A 20,826-nucleotide genomic window follows, 5' to 3' on the forward strand; every position below is an offset into this window, starting at 1 on the left:
CCCCACCCCCCTTTTTGGTCCAGAGGAAGCCAAAAAAAAAAACAACCAATGAGTCAATTTAGCTCACTTGGAGGAAAAAAGTTCCTTCCTGACTCCATACTGGCAGCCAGAGTAATCCCTGGATCAACATTTGAGATCAACAACCCCGCTGGTCACCTAATGTCTATATCCTGCAATATCATAGCTTTCTAGAAAACATCTAGTCTCCTCTTAAACTCCTCTATGGATTTTGCCATCACCACGTCCTCAGGCAGAGAGTTCCACAGTCTCACTGCTCTTACAGTAAAGAACCCCATTCATCACCTTCTGTGTTGGTGATGAAACCTGCTTTTTATATGTATTTATACATAGTTATTTGATCGCCCCTTAGCCATCTTTTTTCAAGAGTAAATAATCCCAATTTTGATAGCCTCTCTGGGTTTTCCAGTCCTCTCATTCTGTTTATTAATTTAGTTGCCCTTCTTTAAACCCCCTCAAGCACTGTAACATCTTTCCTGAGCACCGGTGTCCAGAACTGTACACAGTATTCCATGTGGGGCCTGACAAATGACTTATATACTGGAAGAATAATGTTCTCGTCCCTCGCCCCTATGCCTCTTTTAATGCACTCTTTGGGAAGACAGCTCAGTAGAGTGCGGGTTTGCGGGGTGTTCGGCAGTCAGAGACGGAGACACGTATTTAAAGTCCAAGTACAGGCGTGACCTGTGTTTATTTCAGTCCAACAAATGAAAAGCAAATCCAGCCCTGGCTTCAGGCATGAAAACAATAGTCTAGCATTAGGATTATCGGCAGTCCCTGCCTATACAGGTCATGTTCAGCAGGTGCACCACACAGCAGGGCTTTTACCTCCAGTAGGTATATCAGGCTGCCTGGGTCCAGCAGCCATCCAGTCTCTCTCTGTGTCAGTGAACACTGCTATTTATATATAACACTTCCTGGCCCACCCTCAGCACCTGTGCTGATTAACCTTGCACATAGCCCGGAGTGGAGAAAGTGGATTGGATGGCCCTACTACCAACCTGTCATCTATTCCAAAAATCCAGGCCCAAAGACTTTTAAAGAAAAGATCTCCAGCAGCTACTTGCTGGAGATTACATTGCACTCCTGGATTTTCATGTCTCAAACAGTGGGACATGACCTTCCTACAGCCCCACTAGGAATAATAGCGGAACCTAGAGGCGATGTAACGAACATCTACTATCATGCCCCTCAGTACCTCACAACCCCTAAGACTTTATTTGCTTTTGCAGCAGCTGATTGGCATTTATTGCTGCAGTTAAAGGGGTTGTCCCGCGCCGAAACGGGTTTTTTTTTTTTTCAACCCCCCCCCGGTCGGCGCGAGACAACCCCGATGCAGGGAGGTAAAGGAAGCTTACCGGAGCGCTTACCTTAATCCCCGCGCTCCGGTGACTTCAATACTTACCGCTGAAGATGGCCGCCGGGATCCTCTGCCTCCGTGGACCGCAGCTCTTCTGTGCGGTCCATTGCCGATTCCAGCCTCCTGATTGGCTGGAATCGGCACGTGACGGGGCGGAGCTACACGGAGCCTGCATTCTGCACGAGCGGCTCCATAGAAGATTGCAGAAGACCCGGACTGCGCAAGCGCGGCTAATTTGGCCATCGGAGGGCGAAAATTAGTCGGCACCATGGAGACGAGGACGCCAGCAACGGAGCAGGTAAGTAAAAAACTTTTTATAACTTCTGTATGGCTCATAATTAATGCACAATGTATATTACAAAGTGCATTATTATGGCCATACAGAAGTGTATAGACCCACTTGCTGCCGCGGGACAACCCCTTTAAATCTACAGTCAACTAGTACCCCCAGGTCTTTTTCCATATCACTTTTTCCTAGCAGTCCTCCATTTAGTGTGCATTGGTGACATCCGTTTCTCCTGCCCATGTGCATAACCTTACATTTAGCAATATTGAAATCCAGATATACAAGATCAATAGACTCTTCCAGGTCCAGCCTAGAACTTACTTTATTGTAGAAGCTGATCAAATTGGTTTGATATGATTGATCCCTGATGAATCCATGCTGATGAGGAGTTATGCCGTTGTTGTTCTTGAGGTTTTCTACGATAGCCTCTCTCAGAAACTCCTCAAATATTTTTCCAATTATTGAAGTGAGACTTACCGGCCTGTAGTTACTAGGCTCTCTTTTAGACCCCTTTTTGTATATTGGAGCCCTATTGGCAATGCGCCAATCCAGCGGTACAACCCTGGTCTCAATAGTGTTCATAAATATAAGAAATAGCGGTCTAGCCATCATGTCACTTAGTTCCCTTAGAACCCTTGGGTGTATTCCATCTGTAGTGTCGATCTATCGATTTTAATCCTCTTTAACCGTCTCTGCACTTCCTCCTGTGTTAGGCTTGAAATATTTAGCGGGGTTTCGTTCTATTCCCCTGCATCTCGTGTGACATTTCTTTTTCATTCGTGAATACACCTGAAAAAAAACTATTTAATAGTTTTGCCTATCCCCCCCCCCCTTCCCATCGATGGTCCCAGCAATCGGACTTCCACTATCATAAAATAAAATACTCCTTGGGTATCAACAACCTCTACTTAGGTCAGTCTCACGGGGGCGATCCGGATTCCGCATGCGGGAGCCCACAGCTGAATCTGTCTCTGACCCCTGCCGGCAACCCTGCATACTTTCGTTTTTCTGTATTGCAGATGACTACAGACGCTTGTGTTGGTCATGTGCAGTACAAATTTCTTTTTCAAATATTTGTTTTTCTTGCGCCATTGCTATGCGATGACGCGGGTAGCCGTGGCCTATTCGCAATGTCAATTACGGATGGGCTGCGAGTTGGACAGCTTCCAATGATTTCAATGGAAGCCGTCTGTGCGGATTCCGCACACAAATAGAAGATGCTGCAATTTTAAATCTGCTCAGGGAAGTCACTATCCGGTTGCATAAATCAAATTTTTATGTTAAACATACTTTTTAATAATTTTAGGTCTTTTTTTAAACTCTCGATGTCATGATCTAAAGTTTAAAAACAAAATCCTAAAGTCCTGCATTTTTTCCACTGACCACATAGCCTAATACTGATACTGCCTGTTTTGTAGAAAAAACTTTACAGCAGTCATCTCATTATCACAGGAAGGATTACACTGAAAGGTAACACTTACCTATAAATTACACAGGATCCACTCTTTACAATAGGTGATAGTCACAGCTCACCTCCTCAAGCTCCCTGCACAATGGCCTCTGCACATGTGACAGAGCTGGTCTAGAACAAAGTCCCATTGAAGTCAATGGGTCAGCTCCTGTCCATTATGGGAATAGCCCATGAGGCTGCTGTAAAGAATATCTCTGCAGCAAAGGCAAGATCGTTACCCCCATGATCATTTATATACAATAGAATTTGAAAAAAATTACAATCAGGAATAAAAACTAGTTTTAAAAAATAGGAAAAAGTTTCACTTTCCCGTCTTAATAAAAAATATAGATGATACACTTTTTATAAGCATGTTTTTGTATGCCTAGATTAGTCCTTCATCCAAAACATTGCGAACATGGTCAAACACAAGAGTAACTACAGATACTATTGGAAAATTACAGCACAGTCGTGTCGACCTTATAATTAGGATCTAGAAGGATTGCAAAAGTAATAAAATAATTTAGAAATGAATCAAATCAAGATTCAGTGAAACCTAAGATTAAAGCTAGTGGCTGTATGCCAATTTCTTTATTTAGCGTATTATCACCAGAGGCCTCTCTGCATTGCAAGCAGTCTGTAGTGAAACTTGGGAAACAAGCAGGTCACTTAGTGCCTGGCAGGCAGCATGGGAATCATGGACTGGGGGTAAACGACAGAGAAGGCACAGAGTTACTGCAAGGGAGACAAAATTCGCCAAGAGGCAGATGAAAGAGAAATGAAATGGATGTAATAAAAACCTAGCCAGCAAACATCAAAAGATCCATGGGCAGCTACTTAGGGCATATTCTATCAGCTGCGAGATTGCTGAAAAACTGCCGGACGAAAACTTTGATTTTTTTTTTTACATTTGTTGCTGGACAGAAAAACTGTACTTCAAATAAACTAGAAAATAAAGTCAGCGAGGGCATTACTGACAAAATCAAAATACAGTAGTATCAGAGTCGGATGCTAAAGAAATAGGAATTCCATAAAGGACCTAAAATACCAAAGGTCCAAAATTCTAATTATTCATTATAACACCGTATAACATACTCTCATTGTCAAAAAAAATCAAACACCTAGGAGTTGTTGTTGTGCTGCAAAACTCAGCATGCAGTTACATCTCAGGCAGATATGTAAATGATAAGAGTTGTGGTGTGATTAGATGAACGGTCGTGTCACCTGAAACCCTAAAAGTGGTTCCCCCTTGGCCTATAAAAGGGTTCTCAGAGGCTACTTGTGTGCAGTGACCTCATTTTCCCATTGTGTAGTTCTCGTTGACTAATAGACACGCTTCTACGACACAATCAAAGTATGAAAGGGGGTGCACTATTGGAATGTGAGAAGCTGGATGGTAGTATCGATAAATTGCCCGCCACCAGGACCGTTCTGGCCAGATTGTTAGAAGGTATTGGGACCAGTGGATGCATGAGGGTATTCACAGTACTGTAAATGGCTTAGTATGCCCTCAACAGACCACCAGTAGAGAGGATTGTCTGAACGCCTGACAAGCACGAGCAGCTCTAACTGTTTCATTGTCTGCCATCCAGAGACAGGTGGCACTACCATTACAGGCGCTTGGCTAAAGGATTTTTGGTCTTATAGCGCCAATTACATGTACTACCTTTAACACCCACCATCACCTCCGTTTGCAAATGGTGTTGTGAACAATAAAACTGGACTGCTACACAGTGGAACTGGATTGTCTGCAGTAGGGAATTAAGCTTTAGTTTGGGCACTGACGAAAGCCGTGTTCATGTCTGGAGACATAGGGTTGATTGCTTCAAGCCTGCCTTTACTGTGAAGCAGCACACTGCTCCTACTGCTGGTCTGATGGTCTGCGTTCCATTGTATACGACAGTCGGTTACCCCTAGTAGTGGTACAAAGGACAATGAAAGCTCTCCTATATGCTCAGGACATCCTGCAGCCACACGTGTTCCTCTCATGGTGGCTTCCAAGAGGCATTTTCCAGCAGGATAATGCTCGGCTGCATTCAGCAAAGGTGTCACACTTCGTGGCTGCCCAGTCACCAGATTTAGCACCAATAGAACACATATGGACCATCTGACATGCCTACGAGTTTGCGCGATCTAGAGGCTCAGTTAGAGCAAGTGTGGAGCGACATGCTGCAGGATACCATACGGAACCTGTATACTTCTACGTGCGCCCGAATGACATCTTGTATCCAAGCTAGAGGCAGCCCAACAGGGTACTAGAGCCCCCATGCCCAGCCGTATCACATCTTGTATCCAAGCTAGAGGCAGCCCAACAGGGTACTAGAGCCTCCCTTCAATGCAATAAATTATTGTCATGTCTATACAGGTATCAAACAATAGCTAGCACAAGTGTCCTCACACCAAGGGGAAAGAGTCAGACACCGAACTGACATAAAAGGAACAGTGTCAGGCATCACCCACCTGACAACTCACAAGACATCAGACATCCAGAGGCCACACCTGTCAAAGGGAAGGGGAGAAGGGGCCTGCATAAGATGCAAACGGGGAAAACAGGTGTCCAGACCATCCTCATGGAAGGTGATAGAAACACTTCAGACTGAACATGCATAATACCAAGTTCTGAGTGGGAAAACGACAGAACGAATAAAAGATCGGCTTTCTAGATGCTTGCATCCTGTTACATCTGTTGCGTCTAGTTCCTCAGTAAACTAGAGAACTGCACACATGGAACACCAAAAGCAAGTAAACTGTGAACTCGATTCACAGGCAGACATAACATAACGATAAACGCCCAAAACACTCACATTGCATAACTGCACGCATCCACAGATGGAATAATTATAAAAGTATGAAGTATTGTTTTTAGTTTTGGTCAAAACACCTGAGCCCACAAGCCCACGGCAAGGGTCCTCATTTCCTTGTGACTCCCTACTCTAACGAGACAACTAACCCCAGGAAACCTGCCTGCAAGGGGGGCGATTGTCCCAATAGGGATGGCCCAACACTGGAACCTAGGGACCTACCAAGCAGCACAGGACACCACACCAACACACCAGGGATTGCATACCACACAGAACACCATTTACACTGAACAGGATTGTTCACCTCCCATGTCCGGCCACCTGCATAGACACTCAGAACATGTCGCTGTACACAGCAAAACAACATTCTTTCATGCAGACACCAGGGTAGTGGGAAACCAGCATCCTCTAGCCAGAGAGGCTGGTATATATGTGCAGCAGACCAGTGGGGATTGGCTGGCTGAAGAACTCCACACCCAGCCAGCTCAATTATCCCACACCTGTGAAGGTATGCTCCTGGAACCCTTATAGAACCACAGTTCCCAGCAGCACAACCTGACAATTATCCTTTTGCTCTGATATTTCAATCACACTTACAAAGTTTCATTCAATTCCCACAACTCCTTCTAGGTGCTTGATTTTTTTCTTTACAATGAGTATAGTTGAAGAGATGGTCCCACAAAATAAACTTGTCCCCTATCCTTTGTTGTCTATGGGTAGGACAAGAGATAAGTGTCTGATTGGTGTAGGTCCGACCACTGGCACTCCCAATAATCACCAGAATAGGGTTTCTGAAAGTGCAAAAATTAATAAAGCAATGGTCACATGTTTACACCACTGCTCCTCACATTTCAATGGGACTGTCGTAGATAGCCAAATACAAGTGCTCAGCTCTCTGTCCTCTCTACGTCCTACCAAACCATTGTGTTTCAGAATTTTCCGTCTCCTCCAAACGATGTGCAAGCTGTCAATTCCAACAGTGCAGACTCTTCCATCTTTATAAAATGCTGATTTTGGTCTTTCATTACTCAAGTGGCTTGCTGTGCCTTCTTCAGGACCTCCAGTCAGGGATTTCTTGACTTAAGGCCACATGAGACTTGATGTTGTATTGTGTTCTTTTGTACACAAAAAAGCTTTTAGTATATTATATAGCAGCGGAGACTAAAAATAAATACGTCAATATACAGCTGGGGATTAATTGTTGGGAGTGCTGGGGAAATACATTCTTTGAGATAAGTTTCATACATTGGCGCTTGTGCTGAGAATGTACATTATTGATGGCATCTAAGAATTATTCCTTGTTTTTCTACACAGAAGTAAAACCTTCCTCGGCTCATTCGGTAGCGGTGTTTTGGGCTATTATTTCATACAGTTCTTACTTTTGTTGCAGTTGCTTCCTGTTACTTATTCTGGTAGAACTTATAAAAGCTCTCCTGTTGGAATTGAAAGGCGCCAACAGGTTGGTGTTGATGTACGCTGATTACCATAATCATGCCCAGGACATCAAGCCTCTTTTGGGTTATGTTCACATCTTCTGTTTGGAGCAGATTGGTCTTAAAAAATCACTGATGAAATAGCGCAACAACGTTTTGTCTGAGCCAGAGGAAGAAGTTAGACTGACCCCATAATAGTCAATGGGGTCCGTTCTGCGCTGTTCGTTTCCGTCATATAATAGATTTGGCTTTGTTTTTCTGTTCCAATGACGAAACAGGAGAACAAAAAGCAAAACGTTGATGCCAACGAATAACAAGATATTTTTAAAACACAACATAGACCTCCAACAAAGCAAACTATCATGGGTCTACAGCAAATTACTCAAAATTTACATTTGCTGGCAAAGCAGTTGTAACCTTCAACTTGTTTTGCACTATATGGTCTATAGTAGATTGAATGTTAACATTTTGGCCCCCTTGCACACGGGCAGAAATTCCGCGGCGGGATTTCCTGCAGAATTTCCACCCGTGACCGCTGCCATAGGATTGCATTAGAAAACGCAATCCTAGCCAAATAGCCGTGATTTGTCCGCTTTAAAAATCACACTTGGAAAACACAGAAGCCTGCACAGAAATGTCAGTGGGGACGGGCCGGCTCCTCTCTGTGCATGCGCCGGCTGGCCGGCAGCCGGTGCAAAGCAGAGAATGAAGACACCGGGAGCGGGTGAGCCGCAGACCTCTGCAGGGGCACGGGTCCGCATCCGGCTGCGAGAATTCTCACAGCGGGATCCAACCGGCCGTCTGCAGGCGGTCTTTAAGACCAGATCAGACAAGATAACATTTTTACAGATTGTTATTGGAAATGTGGCAAGTCGTCATCAATAAATCACAGTGACGAACATTAATCCCAAATACAAATTATGACATTTCTGGGGATCCTTTTACTTTTTTATGCTTAATCATTTTGTTTGTAAAAAAAAAATAATAATACTGAATTGTTTGTTGTTTTTCAATTGTTCTATCGGTGGCCATTGTGCAGTGAAGACATCATGTGTAATGTAGACAAGGAGCTGATGCGGCCAGTCAGATTCCACCTTTCATTTGTCAGAGGTCCTTAGAAAAATTAAAGCAAGAACTAAATGACTTGCCATGTGTAACTACCTTACTTTTCCTTTGCACCAGTTTTAATAAATATCCACCAAAGTTGACTTAATTGTCCATAGGTGCCAATCAGGCAAAGGAAAAGGAGTATCTTGGTTGTGACTAGAGATGAGCGAACCTACTCGTTTCGAGTAATTACTCGATCGAGCGCCGCGATTTTCGAGTACTTCCGTACTCGGGTGAAAAGATTAGAGGGGCGCCGGGGGGCGGGGGGAGGCGTGGCGGAGTGGGGGTAGCAGCGGGGAACAGGGGGGAGCCCTCTCTCTCTCCCTCCCCCCCCACTCACCCACGCTGCAACCCCCCACTCAGCCACGGCGCCCCCCGAATCTTTTCGCCCGAGTACGGAAGTACTCGAAAATCGCGGCGCTTGCGCGAAAAAGGGATGTGGCCGAGTAGGTTCGCTCATCTCTAGTTGTGACATCTGAAGAATTAGGGCTCATTCACATGGACGTATGTTGCCCAAGTATTACATGCTTATATTTTATGTGCGTAATATGCGGTGCACAAGGCACATTGATTTCTATTTGGCCACTCACGTGTGTGTTTTTTTCATGTGCATATAATGCGTGTGAAAAAGAACTCAGCATCTCTTATTTTGTTGCCTATTATTCACCAATACAGGCTATGGGGATTTAATGTACATACATATTTGCTGTGTACTGTGTCTTTTACACGCGTGAAAAAGACACCGGACACGTACGCCCTTGTGAATAAGCCCTTAGTCCCTCAATAGGATCCCCATCTGCCTACATAAGACGTTTGGTACATGGAGTAAATTCATTTCCACACTGGAGCTTCTTTGCAGTCTGGCTCCAGTGCATGGAGGCAATGTAAGTCAATGGACTTTACCTCTTCTATGCACACCATGGAGTGTGAGGACGCAGCGTTTACATACGCAAGAAAAATAAATCGTAGCATGCACTATTTTTCTGCGTATGATACAGAACCTTTCTAGGGACTTCGTATGCAGGCAAATACATTGCCTTTTTGCTGGTTTGCTCACATTTGCGTGTAAGAATTGCGTAATATGCGGGCGCAAAAAAAACACAGCCAATTGTCCTCTATGGGCGAGAAATCAATGCAGCCTATACGCAATTACATTATGCGAAGTGACAGCGCAGGAGATTGAAACAAAATTAAGAAAACAGGAAGACTGCACATGACAGCATGCAGAAGATGCGTTGTCATGCACAATACAATATTACTGCCATACGCGCGATAGGCCAGGCTCACCGCCGGCTGCACAGAGGTAAAGCCTTTTGTGATTCTTGCAGGGTTTTGTGCATAAGGCCCTCTGAGCCAAGACTAATAGTCAGGCCTAGCACCCAATACTTCACAAGCCATAGAACTGCACAGGGTGCGTCTCTTACCCTGTCGTGCACCGCAGCTCCCACAGGCCTCTTGCATTGCCTGTTTCTTCACCAGACTGGGAGCCACTCTCTCTTCTATAATGTGACCCACAACTGAGAGTCTCACATCTCTTTTTAATGAGATCCCTCAGATAAGGCTCCTTTTACACGGAGTGATACATTGTTCGCATGAGCAGACGATGACAGAATAAGGGCGCCCACCCACTGGCGATTTTTTTTCCTTTGCGTTTTGCGTTTTTTCTCAAGAGCAATTAGTTTTGAATGTACTCCTGTCCACTGGCGTTTTTTTTTTCAGTCCGTTGCAATTTTTAACATAGGAACTGTCAGTTGCATATGTGTCCTTATTTTTCTCTTAATGCACCCATGAATGTCAATGTAAATGAACGGAAAAAGCCACGAAAATGCCGCGAAAAAGCCACGAAAACGCCGCGAAAAACGCGCCGAAAACGCTGCGTTTTTCACGCACGAAAATCGCAAATGCCAGTGGGTGGGCGCCCTAAGTTCGCTGTTTATATAGACAGATAAATCATTCGCAGTTTTTTTCGGAATTGCATTCGTAAATCGTTCAGTCATTCACATGTACTGTACTAGTGAATGTGAAAGACTATCACCATAATTGTTCCTGGTTTTGCCACCTAGGATAGAAGGGTCTGGTGTTTGTTTCCAGCTTCATACCCTGCATGACTTTAGGCCATTTTCTCACCTTGTCTTTGCTAATAAAGCACTTGCTCTATAAGGCTGGTTTCCAATGAGCGTCCCACGGCTTTATTTATGAGACCATAATCTGAAAAAGGGTCCTGACCTAATCGCAAATATCCTAACCTGAACTCCAATCGTCATCCATCACGGGTATCCTGACCCAAATAGGAATTTATGATGCTTGGAGTTCAGGTCAGGAGACTCATCCATATTACAGATCAGTAGATTTGGCTTGAATACTCTCTTGTGAAGTCAGTTTGAAGCCTCCTACAGACAGACAATTTTGTTTGCGGTTTTACGTGCACAATCGTGGAAACTGCAACCATTAAAACACGTTGGTTTCAATGGGTTCCCTCATATGGAGTATTTTCTGCGCCCGCATTTCCGTTGGTAAAAAAAATTGCGACATACTCTATTTTTGTGCGCAGCCAAGGCCCCACAAGAGTCTATGGGGTGGGCAAATTCGCACTTGTCCCAGATGAAATTGGGGCACTGAACAGCGTGATTTTACAGTGTTAATTGATAACACTGGGGACTAATTAGGCTGCTCTGCCTACTGAGTAAGTTGTCTTGCCTACTAAGTAAGCTGCCCCGCCTACTGAGTAAGCTGCCCCACCTACTGAGTAAGCTGCCCCACCTAGTGAGTAAGCTGTCTCGCCTACTGAGTAAGCTGTCTCGCCTACTAAGTAAGCTGGCCTGCCTACTGAGTAAGGTGTCTTGCCAACTAAGTAAGCTGCCCCGCCTAGTGAGTAAGCCATCTAGCTTACTGAGTAAGCTGCCCCACCTACTGAGTAAGCTGCCCCGCCTACTGAGTAAGCTGCCCCGCCTACTAAGTAAGCTACCCCTCCTACTAAGTAAGCTGCCTCGCCTAGTGAGTAAGCTGCCCCGCCTAGTGAGTAAGCTCCCTCACCTAGTGAGTAACCTGCCCCGCCTACTGAGTAAGCTCCCTCACCTAGTGAGTAACCTGCCCTGCCTACTGAGTAAGTTGTTTCGTCTACTGAGTAAGCTGCCCCATCTACAAGTAAGCAGTCTTGCTTACTAATTAGGCTGCCCGACCTGTTCAAACATGGCATTTTTGGCCGGCCCCAATGTGAACAGGTCCAACAGCGCATAAAAGTACAGTAAAGAAGCGTGGCTACACCTGCGAGACGACGGGATCGGGCTCCAGTCAAAGCGCAATTACGTCATACTCTTCTGCTGGAGACCTTAAAGGGAGTCCTGAAAGTTCCATATGTTCTTGCAAATGAAGCCTTCCTTTTTTTATGTTTGTCAAACTTTACATTGACTATTCTGATAACAAGGGTGGCCCTCACACTAGCGTAATTTGCTGCATGCCACCTGCATGAGACAGTTGCGCAGCCAATCCCCATGTATTATCTTGGCATGTATGCACGTGTAATACGCGCCAAGACAGAACATGCTCCAATCTTTATTGTGCGCGTATTTTGCGCAAATCTGTGAGCAGCAACATGGGAGCCTATGGTAGGTAGATTTGTACAGTGTATTACTTGTGCAAAATCCGTGACATAATACGCTGCCACCACAGTCCATCTGAAGGCTAAATACACTGTAGGTTATAAATGATATTATCATCCCAGTATGTAGTAACTTCTATATACAGTATATAGCACATTGCTTTCATATAAGATACATATTAACTAATACATTCATGTTACTGGGTGGTATGATGGAGTATGAGCTAGACCGCAGCCTCAGTCATAGAAACAGTTAATGAAACGACATTAAGCAAGCTGAGACAAGAGGTTAATGGAGAATTTTGGTTTCCGTGACTATTAATGGCTGAACTATGAACTGCATTGATTGCACTGATTTGTCATCATTGGACATACAATACAATCACGCCAGACATCTCTCTGATTTCGTGCTATTTGGAGACAGGAATTGACATAAATATCATATAACACTTTACTATTGATGACACAGACATGGCGGCAGTCTCATCGTGAAACTGATGTACTTTCCATCCTGTATGGAGCCAGAAACAGATTATTGTACAGATATGGTAAATCGAGGAATAGAGATCTAAGAGATATATTATATATAATGTTCAAACACTCAACGCTTCATTCTGCAGTTTAACTACCTGGGATAGGAGGACTTAGTGCTACACAGTGTATTAGCGCATGAACCGTTTTTTTGAGGGGGGGCCATAGCGAGTGTATTAGCGCATACACCCATGTATTTTTACCCTTACTGCTATATTTACTAGGTATATAAATGTGAGGTTCTTGGTGCACATTTTAATGGAATGGCCCATCTGCCTTGCAAAGGCGACCTTTTCAGAGGGGACCCTACACTGACAGACTGCCTCTTCTTTGGGCCTAGGGCCTCCAAAAATAAATGCAGGGCAGATAGGATAAACGGGTGTTCTGCTCTAACAGATGGGCTTAAACAACTGGGTGTTATTTTGTCCCATGATTATCACGGCCTCATAACGGGGCGAAAGGAAGCTATTGATTTCAATAGTTTTGTTTTCACTAGCGGTATTCTCACCCTTCAGTGGCAGGTTTATTATTACTATGTCAGCGCAGCAAGCCCCGGAGATTTTTCTGAGGTAATTCGAAGTGGCAAATGTGTACAGTGGCACAATAACTGTATGCCCTGGCCAGCATTTCAGCACTAGAGCTGTCCACGGAAATCTTCCGGGGTTTAACTGCATGGTCAGTGTAGCAAGCCCCGGAGATTTTCCGGGCGTGCCACTAAAGGGGTCAATAGCACAGATGAAACATGTTAGGCCAAGACCTAACTTCCTGCTTTTTTTTTCAAACCTGCACTGAATAGCATGGACTTTGAAAGGTAAAAAAAAGATTTTTACCTCATTCGTGGGCAACTACGCACTAAAGTGGCGAGTGTAGTTGCGCTTATGCCCGTGTAAAGAAGCCCTTGGATAGATAGGGTAAGAGTTTACATCCAAGGTGGAGACAGCCACATAACCAAATGTACAATGCAGATAGCTAAGTTAGGCCGATTTGACATCTGCGTTGGGACTTCCATTCGGAGGTTCTGTCAAAGATACCAGAAGAAAAAGTGCGGCATGCAGTGCTTTTTCTTCCGCCCAAAAGCTGGCCAGCTAAGTGGAAAGCAGACGGACTCTATTATAGTCAATGAGCAATGTTCAGTTCCGTCCAGAGACTGAGCTATTCGGCCACGGGGATTCTCCTTTCCTGCTCCCCAAATGGCGCAGGAAAATGGAATCCTGACCGCAGTTTTGAAACTACCCAAAGACATCAAAGCCAAGCTAAAATAAATTCATATAAGCAGGTGCGCTGCTGTAGGCTGCAATGCAAAAGTAGACCATCACTAAGGATGCAGCAGATCTGCTAATAGCACTAAGAAACCTGCAATCATGGAATCTAAGAATTTTATTTACTGTCCTCTATTTACTGAACATATAAATGTGAGAGTTTTAGCGCACATTTTGATTAAATTATGTCAGCTCATCTGCCCGGCAATCCATTGATCCATAAGACCTAATACCGGTAGGAACTCTATTCATATAAATGTAAAAAAGCTCACATGTAAGGCTATAGTCACACACGGCATTTAAGTTAGGTTTTTGTGGCTTTCGTTGATGTTTTAATTGCTAAATACACAGCAGATTTATGTTTGCTATTACAACCCCAATTTCCAAAAAGTTGGGACAGTGTGTAAAATTTAATGAAATGTAAAGAAAAGAAGGATATCTCATATAACCATATGTTTTTCGCAATAGAACACATATCAGAAGGTGAAAGTGAGACACTTTTCGATTTTATTTTTAAAAAAAACAAACGCGTCTAAAAAAAAGTTGTGACAGGGGTAACAAAAGACTGGAAAAGTAAGTGGTACTAAGGAAAAACAGCAGGAGGGTCAATTTTCTACTAACTCACATGACTATATAAAAAGAGCATGTTAGAGAGGCAGAGTCTCTCAGAAGCAAAGATGGTCAGAGGTTCACCAATCTGTGAAAAGTCTAAGAATTGTGGAGCGATTTCAGAAAGACGCTACTCAACGTAAAACTGCGAAGACCTTGAACATCCCACAGTCTACAGTACATAATATCATCAAGAGTCAGCAAACCTAGAGAAATTCATGTGCACAAGGCTGATAGTCAATATTTGATGCTCGAGAGCTACAGGCCCTCAGGCGCATTAAAAGCAGGCATGATTCTGCAATGCAAATCACTGCATGGTGAGTACCATGCAGGAATACTTCCAGAAATCGTCTGCAGAAATTCATATGCGGTGTGGAATTTAAATCTGCAGCACGTCGATTACAGCTACGGCTTTTCACTGCGGGTTCCAGCTCTTCAAATGAGGGTGTGAATTACACACCAAAATCCGCATTAAAATCTATGTCATAATCTGCACCACTGGTGCAAAGTTTGATGTGTCCTGTGGACCTGCTGGAGATGTAGGTTGCTAATAGAACAACCACCGAATGAATGATCATCCAGTCAATGTTTATCACACAGATGCAATCATACACATTTTAGTTCACATCAGCCGTCATACTGGCCATACATGTCCAATGACACCAGGCGATGAACGAAAGATCATTCTGGGAACCTTCTTTCAACAAAAGATTGTTCATTTACAAAATATCTTTCGTTGAATTAACCCTTTGCAATCCAATTTTGGATTCACGGTTTCCTAGGGGGTCTTCTCTTTCTGCTATTATACAGAGCTTATTAGCGCATGAACCAGTGTTACTTTTTTTTTTACTATTCAAACTGTGTGCTATAGCTCAAGAGTTTGAAAAAGAAAAGCGGGAAGATAAGTCTTGCGCTATTTTTTTGCACATTGTTTTTCTAAGTGCAAGAAAGTTAGCAAGAGACACCGATCACAAACTAAAATGTTTTTACACAAATGCAGAGAGCATGGGAAACAAACAAGGAGAATTGGAACTCCTAACACAGGAAGAGAAATATGATGTCATCGGCATCACAGAAACTTGGTGGAATGATACACATGACTGGAATACAAGGCTTAAAGGATACAACTTAGTTATACGAAACAGACCAAAAAAGAGAGGAGGACGTATTGCGTTGTATGATAGGAAAACATTCATCTCCACCGAGATTCAAGCTTCAGAGCATGGTACGAGTTCTGTAGAAACTGTTTGGGTAAGAACAACAGAAAGGACACCATTGTAGGCATTTACTATAGGCCACCTGGACAAGCAGAAGATATTGATGAACTCTTTACATCAGATGGCCAAGCTCTCAAAAAAGCATGACATAGTGATCATGGGAGATTTTACCTATCCAGACATTTGTTGGGAATCTCTCTCAGGTAAAAGTAATGGATCCAACAAATTATTATTCGCTCTTGCTGACAACTTTATCTTCCAAGAGGGAGAAAAGAAAACAAGGGGATCTGCTATCTTGGACTTAATTTCTTGAATTTTGGATGAAAAGGGGAGGAAGACCTGAGAAAACTCACACCTCACGGTTGGATTTCAGAAAGGCAGATTTTAATGGACTCAGAAAAAGGGTAGGATGTTCTTAAGGACAGAAATGTCCAAGAAGGATGGGGGGAAATATTGTGAAATGCAATTCTCAAAGCACAATAGTTAATAATCGCTAAACAAAAGGAAGAATGGGAAGCATTTAAAGAGACCAGGATGGATGAACACTGAACTTTCACACATGCTAAAAACGAAGAAAATATATTTATCAAATGAAAAGAGGGGGGAATATCTAAAGAAGAATATAATGCAGTCTGCAGAAACTGTAGGGCAAGTGTCAGAAAAGCTAAAGCTAATAATGGATTGAGGCTTACAACAGAGGTAAAAAGCAATAAAAAGATTTTGTCAAAAGAAAAGTCAAATATACTATTGGATGCTTACAATATGAAAATGGAGAATTGGTTAAGAATGATGTTGAGAAGGCCGAACTTTTAAATTCCTATTTTCTATCTGTTTTCTCTCAGAAAGTATATGCAACATCAACTGATCTTCCCTGTGCTATTGGGGGAATAAAAGAATGCAGGCTATCTGTAAGCAGAGAGATGGTGAGGGAATACATAGCTAACTTAAATGAATTCAAATCTCAAGGTCCAGATGAATTACATTCTAGAATACTAAAGGAAGCAGCAGAGGTAATTGCTGAACCACTTGCCATCATCTTTGAAAATTCCTGGAGAACAGGAGAAGTCCCAGAAGATTGGAAAATGGCAATTGTTCTCCCTATCTTCAAAAAAGGGAAGAAGGTGGATCCAGGAAACTACAGGCCAGTGAGCCTGACTTCTATACCGGGAAAGACCTTTGAACAAATTATTAAACAGAATGTGTGCAGGTTCTTAGATAAAAATGGAGTAATTAACCAAAGCCAACATGGGTTTCTAACAAACAAGTCATGCCAGATGAAACTTACTTCCTTCTATGACAGAATCATCGACTGGGTTGAGCAGGGAAATTCGGTGGATATAGTATATCTTGACTTTAGTAAAGCATATGATAAAGTATCTCATACCATACTTATTAAAAAAAATTACCAAATATACTTAAATATGCAACCATACCATCGCATACAACAGTAGAACCGGAAACCACTTGCAGAAACTCGCCCCTCTAAAAGAAACAGAATGCGTGTGGGAAAAGGAAAAAAAACAAAAAAAAAACAAATGAGACGCAGGCAGTAGGAACAGCCGGACAAAATCTTAAGAGATGCTCCCTTTACCCCCCCCCCCTCCCCTATACCCCCCCTCAACTGATTCCCCCTTCCTCCTTTCCCATCCCTGTCCTTTCACCTGAAAATTTAAAAAAAAGTTTTATATGATATGTAATGTTCAACTTTATTCTGTAACTATGATTCATTGTAACAAACAAATAGTTGACCATTCTTTTTGTGTAAACCTTCATTTGAATAAAATAAAGAATTAAAAAAAAAAAAAAAAAAAAAAAAAATTACCAAATATGGGATTAACAAGGCAACTGATAGGTGGATTCACAACTGGCTGACTACTTAAAGAGTAATCATAAATGGCTGCACATCCAAGTGGGAGAATGTATCAAGTGAGTACCACAAGACTCTATCCTTGGTCCAGTGTTCAACATTTTTATAAATGATCTGAAAGAGGGAATTCATAGGAAACTGATCAAATTTTCCGATGACACAAAGTAAGGAGGGATAGCTAACACTAGGGAAGAGCAAGAGTATTCAAAAAGATCTAGAAAAGCTTGAACACTGCGCGGCAACTAACAAAGTGGTATTTAACAAGGAGAAATGCAAAGTCCTACATTTGGGCAAAAAAAAGAAAAAAGCACATACAGAATGGGGGGAATTGGACTAAGCAGCAGCACATGTGAAAAAGACTTGGGTATACTAATAGATCATAGCCTGAACATGAGTCAACAATGTGATGCAGCAGCCAAAAAGGCAAACACAATTCTGGGATGTATTAAGAGAAGCACAGAGTCTAGATCACGTAAGGTAATTATTCCGCTCTACTCTTCTTAGTCAGACCTCATCTGGAATACTGTGTCCAGCTCTGGGCACCCAACTTTAAAAAAGACATAGACAAACTGCAGCAAGTTCAGAGAAGAGTTACCAAGATGGTGGGTGGTCTGCAAATCATGTCCTATGAGGAACAGTTAAAGGGTCTGGGAATGTTTAGCTTGCAAAAAAAGAAGGCTGAGAGGAGACTTAATAGCTGTCTACAAATATCTGTAGTGTTGTCACAGTGCGGAGGGATCAGCCCTATTCTTATTTGCACAAGGAAAGACTAGTATCCAAAAACAATGTAAAAATGCGACAAACCTTATTCCACTAAACATATAGAAGGGTTTTGAACTGCCTTTAGTACAAAGCCCTACAACCCTACTACATGAGAGAGCAATGGCCAAATAATTAGTTTTGGATTCAATTAGATTATAAATATGAGAAGGAACAGTGTCCTTATATTCATTTCCTTTACCTGCTGCATTGTTTTCCACCAAGACAGAGAACAAAGATCACTTTTCCTTTTTTTTCATTTAGCTGATATATCCAGGACATAAATTTCTTTTGGATGGAGTCATTATGTTATAAGGGACCATTTCTCACCAGAGGGCACTAGGAAATATCTGTAATAAATAAACTATGTCAAGAATACCCTTTTGTAACGTAGCATCATGTCAAGGACTCAAAGGATTATGGCAGAAGGCATTATAGGAAAGTAAACAGTCCCAAGTATCAAGATCTGCATTCTTATACTGTACTTTTTTTTTCAATTTTCCATGCAGCAGAAGAAAATCAGCCAACTGTGACTTGGCATAAACAGGTTTAACAACCTGCATCGCAAGTAAGAAGAACCTGGAGCAAGGACGCTCAATTATTTTCCAAGAGGCCAACTTTCTGCCAACCTCAATTTATAATGTCCAGACAATGAGACATAAGTCTGATTTCCTCCCTTTGCTGTGCACTGATCTGTGGACTGAAGACATGAAGCTTCACCTGGAACCTCCTTCGTGATTCTATGATGAGGAGCACTAACAAGTTCTAGTTAATATTTGGAAACATAATAGGGTTCTGCAATCAGAGGACGTTTAAGAAGACATTAAGTATAAAGCAGTGTGAAATAATGGACATTGGAAAATTGAAACTCAGTGAAATCGTTATGCTGCATAACTCTGTATATTAGGATCAAAGAAAAAATTACTTATTGGACAAAACTATAGAAAATATGTCGCCTGCGGGCTGCAACTCAAGAGCCGTTTTCTCAGATTTATCATACCATTTCTGATATATAGGCCTGTTAGAGGGAATCTGTCAGCTGGAACATACTGTCCAAACTGCAGGCATGATGTTATAGAAACGGAGAAGCTGAGCAGATTGATATATAGTTTTATGGGAAAAGATTCAGTATAAACTATATTTTATTCATTTATATCTCTGCTCTTTCTGAGCTTAATGGTCCAGTGGGCGGTCCTATCTGTGTTTGATTATGCATACAGAAATAGCTGATAGGACAGCCCACTGGACCATTAAGCTCAGAAAGAGCAGAGATGTAAATAAATAACATACAAGTTATACTGAATCTTTCCCCATAAAACTATGTATTAATCTGCTCAGCTCCTATTGCTCTATAACATCATGCCTGCAGTTTGGATAGTATGATGACGCTGACAGGTTCCCTTTAAAGAGGATCTGTCTGCTCCGCTGACTTCCATTAAAACATAACCTTTATTAAAGATAATAATTCAAAAAAGTGTCATGAAAATACCATAAATTAAGAAAGTAGAGAAAAGGGAAATAAACCTATCCCTACACCAGAGCAAGCTGCCTACCAAATTGGGATGTCTACCCTGATAAGGGCGATGCCACCAGGAACCTGCTAAAATACTTGGGTAACAACCTAGATGGGGGGTATTGGATAAATTTAAAGGGATGTCACAAGTTTAAAAAAAAAAAAAGCTTAAAATGCCTTAAAGATGTGGACACATTTTATATATAAGATAATATGACCCAAAAATGAACCACAAATAATCCTGCAAGGTTTCATATACTAAACTTGTTTATGGACAGAACGGGTGGCACACGGGAGATATAACTATGAATCCCATGTGAACGCGCTGTATCACTATCATCTAAAGAGGGATTTGTATGATGCCTATATGTGACCTGTCTTTATTTTTGGATATTAGTGGTAATATGAAGCACTTATCTTTGTTTGATTTGCTGCTAACTCTCTGATTATTTGGGGTTTTGCAGACAACCCAGGGAAATGCATCAGAGATACGATTACAATATAAAAATGTACATATGATAGATACTGTCCCTTTGGAGAGATATTTTGTTGAGGTGCTGCTTAGCCTTTTATATGCCTTATATAGTATTTATGATGATGAACGATGGGTAGCTCCATAAAATGATTGGCGACCTCATGACCACCCTTTGGAAACGGTGGTTTATACATATCAGATGAGGATGGCAGTACTTATAGTCTAAATTTGGTATACGGAATCGTGCAGGATTATTTGTAGTTCATTTTTGGGTCATATGATCTTATGCATAAAATGTGGCCACAACTTGAAGGCATTTTGAGATTTTTTTGAAAAGTGACATCCCTTTAAATTTATTCCATACCTCCATATAGGGTACTATAAAAGCATTTTAGGAGGTTCCTGGTTGGAGCCCCCTTATCAGGGTGGACATCCTAATTTGGTAGACAGGCTGCTCTCGGGTGGGGATAGGTTTATTTAGCTTTCTTCCACTTTATTTATGGTATTTTCATTGGACCTTTTAAAATGAATATCTTTAATAAA

Source organism: Eleutherodactylus coqui, chromosome 1, assembly GCF_035609145.1.
Source record: "Eleutherodactylus coqui strain aEleCoq1 chromosome 1, aEleCoq1.hap1, whole genome shotgun sequence".
In the NCBI taxonomy this organism is placed as follows: Eukaryota; Metazoa; Chordata; class Amphibia; order Anura; family Eleutherodactylidae; genus Eleutherodactylus; species Eleutherodactylus coqui.